This window comes from Rutilus rutilus (assembly GCF_951802725.1).
Source record: "Rutilus rutilus genome assembly, chromosome: 16".
In the NCBI taxonomy this organism is placed as follows: domain Eukaryota; kingdom Metazoa; phylum Chordata; class Actinopteri; order Cypriniformes; family Leuciscidae; genus Rutilus; species Rutilus rutilus.
The window spans coordinates 34,036,215-34,045,583 of NC_140224.1; the positions used below are offsets into that span (position 1 = coordinate 34,036,215).

At 40.2% G+C, this 9,369-nt stretch overlaps 1 protein-coding gene across 1 annotated transcript in view; it reads right to left on the bottom strand.

Annotated features, from left to right (window-relative positions):
• LOC311306175 (uncharacterized protein) overlaps positions 1-5,731 on the bottom strand; it is a 31,291-nt gene extending 25,560 nt beyond the window's left edge. The window contains exon 1 of the mRNA XM_084434431.1: positions 5,637-5,731. The gene's annotated coding sequence lies outside the window, so the exon portion shown is untranslated. The remainder of the gene's footprint in view (positions 1-5,636) is intronic.
• Positions 5,732-9,369: the final 3,638 nt, after the last annotated feature.

Below are 9,369 nucleotides of genomic sequence, written 5' to 3' on the forward strand. Positions count from 1 at the left end.
CATGCCTCAGGTTATTGGGACTGATGGCCTCAGCCCTATAGTTATTCCTTTAGGCAGACTATTTATGAGGAAATTCAGCGCAAAACATTTTTTTAACAGATGTTACTGTTTTGTTAATGAACATAAATTTAACAGTAAATCTGCATCCTAACTCAAGCTAATACTGCTGTCAACTCAATGTCAAATATGCGTTTCGAGACAAAAAATGTAATATCAATATTGCAGCCTGCACTCTCACGTGCACGTGAAGATACGTGCCATCAAAGTCAGGCAACACAAACCTCTTTCAAGACTTGAAAATATCCCCCATTAGCACATGCAAAAACTAAGAAATAATTTTTTTCTTAAGGAAAAATGACAAATGTTTGATTCTACCTCAGATTTGTGAAATGTTCACCTGTTTGGCAAGTGTTTGTCATGATATGTTCTGACAATAAAGAGTAGTTTAAAACCACAATTAACGCTCTGGTTTCTACAACTTTCACTTATAGGAGCAAAAATCTGCCTTCAAACTTGAAAGAAATAAAGATTTGACATTTATCGTGATAATTACCGATATCGACTGATATAAAACAATTATCGTAATAATTTTTTTTGCCCATATCACCCAGCTATATTTGTGAAGCGGTGAGTTGGTCCTTGCCGTATACATTTGCAAGATTCTATAAACTGGATGTTACAGCTCAAACTTTAGCACATGCAATATTGAGCATTGGATTTGAGTCATGACTCATGACTCGTCCAGCCCTAGAGGCGGTGCTGTGGTTGGCAGGAAACTTCGAGGCAGGCTATCTGGTAATACGGGAGTTAGGATATCCACATATTGAGACACCGAAACGTATGCTTGAAAGAGAAATATGGATGTGCAATGTATATTATGATAAAATGAAAGTGTTTTTTGATGATGTGGATTAGCAGGAAGTTTCGGATTTTAAATGTGTTCTGGACCTGCATGTGTTTAAGAAGAAACATCTCATGGAATGAAAAACATATGCTGTTATCTACATATTTTACTTTATAAGGTCGGGTTAGGCTACACGCCAAGAATCAAATGTTGATCAGGAAAGAGTGACTGAATGCATTTAGCCTAACCAGAAATATTTGTTGACAAGATAATGCATTGTGACATTAAATGTTAGCAGTACAGAAACCAAGTCTACAAGAACTTACAAGAACAATTGTATCAACTGAGGCCTTACACATTCTATTTTTTGTTTTGTTTTTTACATCTATGAGTTAGATTAGTCTAAAAATACTCATACTGAGAAGGACTTAAAAAATATATAGACTCTTTCCCATATATCATTCGTCATTTAGGACTGAATTGTGTCATGAATATGAAGACAAAAACACTGTAAACAGACAACAATTTTAAGTGACATAATGAAAAGGGAGAAGTCCATGTTTTACTCTGCTGCCAGCCATTGCAACATGAAAAATTAAAAGTCAAGGTTTATGTTAACCTTTGCAAAACCATTACGACTTTCTTTAATCTGTGGAACATCCTTTCAAAAAGGATGCAAAGGCACTATAAAGGTATCATGAAAATGAGCTATACAAACTCTGCACTATATTTTAATTAGTCATTCATACTTGAGATTTGTGTGTGGAAAAAAATGTGGTCTGAAATGAGGTGAATCTTACTTGAAGTCCAATAACCACTGTCAAAATTGAAACCAACATATACATACAGTATACACACATTGAATTATTTGCTGAAGGTGCATTTGCATTATAACAAACTAATCGATAATGATATTACTGGAGCTATTAAGGTCACACTAGATAGTTTGAAACTAAATTAATCAGTCAAAATTTTTTTTTTCTTTTTTGTATAACTAATTTAATAATAATAATAATAATAATTCGTTACATTTATATAGCGCTTTTTCTGAGACCTCAAAGCGCTTTACATAGATGGGGGAATCTCCTCAACCACCACCAATGTGCAGCATCCACTTGGATGATGCGACGGCAGCCATATTGCGCCAGAACGCCCACCACACACCAGCTTACTGGTGGAGAGGAGACAGTGATGAAGCCAATCAGTATATGGGGATGATTAGGAGGCCATGATGGACAGAGGCCAAGGGGCAAATTTGGCCAGGATGCCGGGGTTACACCCCTACTCTTTTTCGAAGGACATCCTGGGATTTTTAATGACCACAGAGAGTCAGGACCTCGGTTTAACGTCTCATCCGAAGGACACTATACTGGGGCATTAGGACCCACACAGACCACAGGGTGAGCACCCCCTGCTGCCCTCACTAACAACTCTTCCAATTTACATAAATTAAAAATAAATAATAAGATACAAAATGTAAATAAATTAAATTTGTATATTGCTATTAATATTCGCTAATAAAAGATTGCGATGATGATTCTACAAATATTTTATCTCACATATTCTCTTTTTCTGTGAGCTTTTTTGCTTTGGCAAAATGTAAAACAATCATCATAATAATGTACTTCATTAGCCACATTCTCCTTGACTCTTATGGCCACTTTTTTTTTTGTTCTCCATATAAAACTGGATGTTAGAATGACATTTTAGCTTACTATTACGTATCAGAACATAAGTTTTTATATTGTGTAGAACAAATGACTGTGCGCATGTTTTCTTTTTGTTCTCTTTTTGCGCTCTCTCTCTCGTTTCGAGCTCGTTTGTGTGTCACAGGTGCAGCTGATTAGAAGGGCGGGGCTGATGGACTCCTCGTGTGAATAAAAGCTGTGTGGAAGGCTTGTTCATCGAGTTCCCCTTCCTGCTTCACGCTGTTGTACAGTGTCTGTGATAAGAGTTGTGTCCGATACAGTGGTGCGGAAAAGCCGGTGGGCTGTTCTCTCGTAGATTAAGCTGCTTATGATTGTGTCATTCATATATCTTCAACTAAAGATACTGAGAGGTTTGAGGCCCTTTATTTTCTTTTTACTTTTTCTCCTGTTTACTGGCTAGCAGGGAGGTTAGAATTGTACTTTTGTTATATCTGATTCCAGGTAAGATGACTTAAAACTTAGTTAGAAGACCCGTTTTGTTTGTTGTTTTGTGGCCGATTGAATCCTCTCATTTTTGAATTATAATTTCCTTTTCATAACGAATCAAATCTTACCCCTACAAAAATAAACCCTGACTTTCTGCTGAATTCCTTGTTGTTGTTGTGTGTTTACGGGAGCAGGAGATGGAACTCCGGGCGACACCCTTTTAATAGGCGTCGCCCTATATGTTAGTGCATGTGGCACGGAATACAGAATGAGGCAGCTGTATTCATAGGAATAAACAGGGAACTGTTGAAGAGTCTTAGTAAGTTGATTTATATTGGTGGGTTGTAACTTAGTCCAGCCCCCAGAGTTTGACAACTAACATGTTCCGCTTTAAAGTCCCCCTATAGTCAATAACTGTCTCCCTTAAAGCAGCACTAGGTAACTTTTCAACCTTCATAATATATTTCCAAGACTCTTGTGATGGTACATCGACTTACAATAGGTTGAATGACACGTCTGCCATAGCCTGACGTGGTCTGTATAGTTTTTAATCGTACTTTTAAACTTCAGGGTTCGGGTAGTAACACCCGCGCACAGAAAGAACTACAAAATTCGACTGCTTTACGGCATAGGCTACCTCACTTCCCCCAACACGTCCTCACATGCTGTTGGACTTGTAAGTATATTGCTTATATTGTTTATCACTCGGACAAGCTTTCACTCGTTGGTGTGAGCTAAAAAGCACAGCGTTCTTGTTGATGGATTAGTAACTTAGACGTCTTCGGAGGCTAGCTCGATGTTCGACGATTTGAAACGCGTTGTGTTTATTCCCCAATCGAACTCGTGTAACTGTCTGTCACACGTTTTACCGTCCACAGCATTACTTGATAGACAAAAATAGGACAAGAATGAGCATCAAACAGAAACAACCCGCTTACCCGTTCGAGGCGCACATACAATACAGACTGTGCCGAGTCAGTTAAACAGGGCGCGCGCAGCTCTTAAAGGGGCCACACCTTATTGCCACTCGTTACAGCTTCCATCTGACTGAACAGGGACCGGTATACAGGGGGGAGGGGATCTGAGTGAAGTGAAGAGACTGCTCTGCGTGAGTGGTATTTACGACAGTAACGTTAAATACAAGTAGTCCACAGCGACTCTAGGGGTCGTTGTTTGACTAAAACGGAATTCTTACTAAGTGTGGCTTTAAACCTAATCTTTGATCACCAAAATTACATATTTAAATGTTTTTTCCTGTAAAAAAGAAAAGAAAAAAAAGCTTGAATGTAACTCTTCACCCTTGCTTCATTTAGTATGCGGAACCATGTATATGCTCCACTCACTCACACCCCCTCAGAATACCTGATCCACTCGTTCAACTTACTGAGGTAAACGCTGCACAATGGCAAGTGAAAATACTGGTTTAATTCAGACATGTGTTTGAACCAGAAACTGAGAAGAAGCGGAAGAGTGAATCATACAGGCTCGTCTACAAGTCAATATATCAGAATGGTAATGCGTTTTATGTATCGCTCTTTACAACGTCGAACACATAATGGTAGCCTAATTAATATGATTATCCTTTTGCTTGACTACATTATCAAACAGCTAATAATGTGTTGCTAATGTTACATTAACCATGTTCCCATTTGCAATCTCAGGCAGCTGAAAATCAGCATACGAAACGCTTTGAACAATTTAGAACGTCAGTGGAGAAAAGCATATACTTAATCAATCGTAATATACATCATATACATAATTCACCTAGCCTGGCTAACGTCAGACCTCGTCTCATTGAGACGTGGTCTGGGAACCACATGTTCATTTTCTCGTATTTGATATGACGTAAGTAGAGCGACAGAAATTCGACGAGGAAGAAGACGAAATAAACTTGCGTTCTAAACTACTTAGAACACTATCTAAGGCTGCATCGAAAGGTTACTTCGCATCTGATGCCATGTTGGATCCATAGATATAAACAAACTGCTTCGGTGTGTCGCATAGACGTCGTCATCGTCTTGCTGCTCCCTCCCCGTTCTGTGATTGGTTCACTTTTTGAGGGGAAAATCTGGTCCATGGTGTCTAGGCTGCCTAGCAGCGTGAATAAAATCGCGTTGCGCGCAAGGCAGCATGGGGAAACCCAGGCTATAATTCACCCATTATATTGCTAAATCTAGAAGTCAGAGATAAAACCAGCATGTAGGAGTCCTTCTTCTGTAATCGGGGGGAGATTTATTATCCTCACTATACCAACGTTAATCTTGAATAATATAAATAATAATAACTTATATAAATATTTTTAACATTAAATGTCTGTAGGAGCCACTTTTGAAGCGGTAGAAAAAAGCCAATATTCTAAAGGACCCACTTTATATTTATCTTTAACAACAAATTACTTATATTATTACTACATATTATTATTATGCATTACTGATTAATAAAGGTGAATATTAATTGAACACATATTGCTGTTTTATAAAATCAAACACATTAACCTACTTGATTTTCTAATTGCTTGATTTATGTATTACATTTATAGCAAAATCCTTGTAATATCATTATTTAATACTGTAGTTAATTTCATTACACAAATAAGGATAAATTGTGAGAGAATATAGCTTATGGAGAGTAACATTAAATTGAAATATTTGACTTACCGTTCTTCTAAGATGCTCTTGCACCTGTGGTGGGATAGGAGGAAGTTTGACTGATTTTAAACACGTCCTGGCACTGTTTACAGGGAACACATGCCCTGGAATAAAAAAAATTAATGTTTTGTTGGAACACAGCCAGCGCTAAAACTGGAATCTAAAAACTCCTACGGCACATGGTTCAGTACAGGAACATACTGTGGGTTATTTATTGTTTACACATCAAGTGTCTATCACACACCTTGAGAATGTCTGTGCACACATCTCTTGACCGAGCTCAGAAAGAATAGCAATGGCAATGTATTCATCATGTATGTATGTCATCAATTTATTTGTCCAATATTGTTCAGTAATATTAAATGCACATGGAATTAATGCCCCAGTTCTTTTTACACTGATGAGCCAAAACATTGACCAGTTACAGGTGAAGCGAATATCGTTAATCATGTCCTAAGAAGGCCACATATTAAGTTCTCGGTAGATTAGATGGTAAGCAGACAATCAGTTCTCATAATCAACGTTTTGGATGCAGGAGAATGGGCAGGAATGAGGATCTGAGCAACAAGGACCAAATTGTTTTGGCAAGGCAACCAGGTCAGAGTATCTCTGAAATGGCAATGCTGTTTACTAACAGTTTGAGGAAGGACAAACTGGCGTCAGGGTGTTGGCCGCCCAAGATTCATTGATACACGAGGGCAACGAAGGCTATCCCGTCTGATCTCAGCCAACAGAAGGTCTACTGTGACACAATTTTAACACCGGACACACCGGACGAGAAGCACAGCGCCACGTGTAGGACAACTCGAGGTATCGCACACCGGACGAGAAGCACAGCGCCGCGTGTAGGACAACTCGAGGTATCGCACACCGGACGAGAAGCACAGCGCCGCGTGTAGGACAACTCGAGGTATCGCACACCGGACGAGAAGCACAGCGCCGCGTGTAGGACAACTCGAGGTATCGCACACCGGACGAGAAGCGCAGCGCCACGTGTAGGACAACTCGAGGTATCGCACACCGGACGAGAAGCGCAGCGCTGCGTCTAGGACAACTCCAGGTATCGCACACCGGACGAGAAGCACAGCGCCGCGTGTTGGACAACTCGAGGTATCGCACACCGGACGAGAAGCGCAGCGCCACGTGTAGGACAACTCGAGGTATCGCACACCGGACGAGAAGCGCAGCGCTGCGTCTAGGACAACTCCAGGTATCGCACACCGGACGAGAAGCGCAGCGCCGCGTCTTGGACAACTCGAGGTATCGCACACCGGACGAGAAGCACAGCGCCACGTCTAGGACAACTCGAGGTATCGCACACCGGACGAGAAGCGCAGCGCCGCGTCTAGGACAACTCGAGGTATCGCACACCGGACGAGAAGCACAGCGCCACGTGTAGGACAACTCGAGGTATCGCACACCGGACGAGAAGCACAGCGCCGCGTGTAGGACAACTCGAGGTATCGCACACCGGACGAGAAGCGCAGCGCCGCGTGTAGGACAACTCGAGGTATCACACACCAGACGAGAAGCACAGCGCCACGTGTAGGACAACTCCAGGTATCGCAAACCGGACGAGAAGCGCAGCGCCGCGTGTAGGACAACTCGAGGTATCGCACACCGGACGAGAAGCACAGCGCCACGTGTAGGACAACTCCAGGTATCGCAAACCGGACGAGAAGCGCAGCGCCGCGTGTAGGACAACTCGAGGTATCGCACACCGGACGAGAAGCACAGCGCCGCGTCTAGGACAACTCGAGGTATCGCACACCGGACGAGAAGCGCAGCGCCACGTGTAGGACAACTCCAGGTATCGCAAACCGGACGAGAAGCGCAGCGCCGCGTGTAGGACAACTCGAGGTATCACACACCGGACGAGAAGCACAGCGCCGCGTCTAGGACAACTCGAGGTATCGCACACCGGACGAGAAGCGCAGCGCCACGTGTAGGACAACTCGAGGTATCGCACACCGGACGAGAAGCGCAGCGAAGCGTAGCCAATGACTGTATTTACAAAGAATTTAAAGAATGAGGATCACACAGAATAAAAAAATAATAATAATAATAAAAAAAAATTTAAAACACCAATGTCATTTTGCATCAACATCACTTCAGTAACATAGGGTTCAGTAATCATACAGAAACTGAGTGAGAGTGACTAATTAGATTCAAAGTCAAGACTTTATCGCAACCCGCTGAAATGAGGATGAAATGAGATTTAAACTAGAATTTCTAGATGTAGAGAAGTTTAGTTTAATGTTTATGAGAAGTAATGGTTTGCCCCTCTTAGGACTACAAAATGACATAAGATTGGGGATGTTTATAACATACCAGCAGATACTTGAGGCAACAGTTTTACATGTAGCCTATAAATAGGTTATGTAATGCTTAATGTCGAGTCAAGTGCAATTAATCCCTAAAAAAGGTCGATTAATGCGTCCAAAACACCATAGCAATGGCAACCATCAATAGTAGGCTAATCGAAAACAACGTGAACACTCACAACACACTGGCACGCTGATGGCTACTTTTTGAATGGGTGAATCTGAATGATGGATGGGTAAACAACTTACCTGCTAAATAACCATGAGGAGAGACAGAAGAAGAAGAGTGTCTACTTCTGTCTGTGAGTAATCTGAGAAAGTTATTAGCATATTTTAAAAACATCACTAACAACTGTAGTAAAATGATGATATTGCCGAACAATTTGACTGATTTATTTGAGTGTTTCATACTGCAGTGAGTGCACTGCTGCTGTCTCCCCCTCGTGGTGAGCAAAGGAACTGACAATTTCTCACAGCCACGTCAGGCACCAATTTGCTTCTCAGTCTATCAAATAACATGTCAGTATTTCCTTATAATAAAAAGATAATTTATTGTGCCAAATAAATGAACCAAGACCTTTTTTTCACTTGCTATTGTGTGAACTAACCAGACAAAATAAACCATTTTCACTCAGTAATATCCTAAAATAGATTATTTGAAGTTCCTTGACAGAGATGGTGACCATCAATACAAAATAACCTGATTACAAAGGTTAGTATAACAGAACAGATGCCTTTCCACTGACTTTTTAATGTTAATATATTTTATTATAGCATAATTGTGTTAAAATACTATAAACCTGTTGTTTATTAATTTATTTTCAAATTATTTCAAACCACATATTTCTAAACAAGTCTAACTTATTTTTAAGGACAAATATTTACAAAGATGTTAAAAATAAGTTCATAATTGGGTCAAATATTTTTTCTTCTTATGTATGAAGCTTCCTATGCTTCTAATAAACTGAGTTGAAGAGGAAGGTCAGGTTTAATTTCATTGTTCACATGTTTCAGATCAGTTTGATTATTAAACCTTTGCAACCTTGCAAGAGATCTGATAATACAAAAGCATGATGAGAAAAAAAAGAGAATTAATTATTTTTATTCAAGCTAAATTAACACAGAAATAAGTTGGATCAAACACAATTAGTTCTTCTGTATCATTATGTCGATTTGATATATATATATGTTTGAAAATTGAGGGGTGAGAAAATATAAAAGGTTCCCTTCCTGTAAAGTGAGATAAAACCAGGGTTCCTTAACTTCATCTCAATGCTACTTGGAAGTCATCGACTGACGAGCTCTTGTTTATTAATTCAAAGGCCTGCAACTACCTTCTACTGTTGATTGTGAAGTATGCAACCCGGTCACACGAAATGCATCTCTATAGATCACTTTTACTCAGGACATGCTAGCTG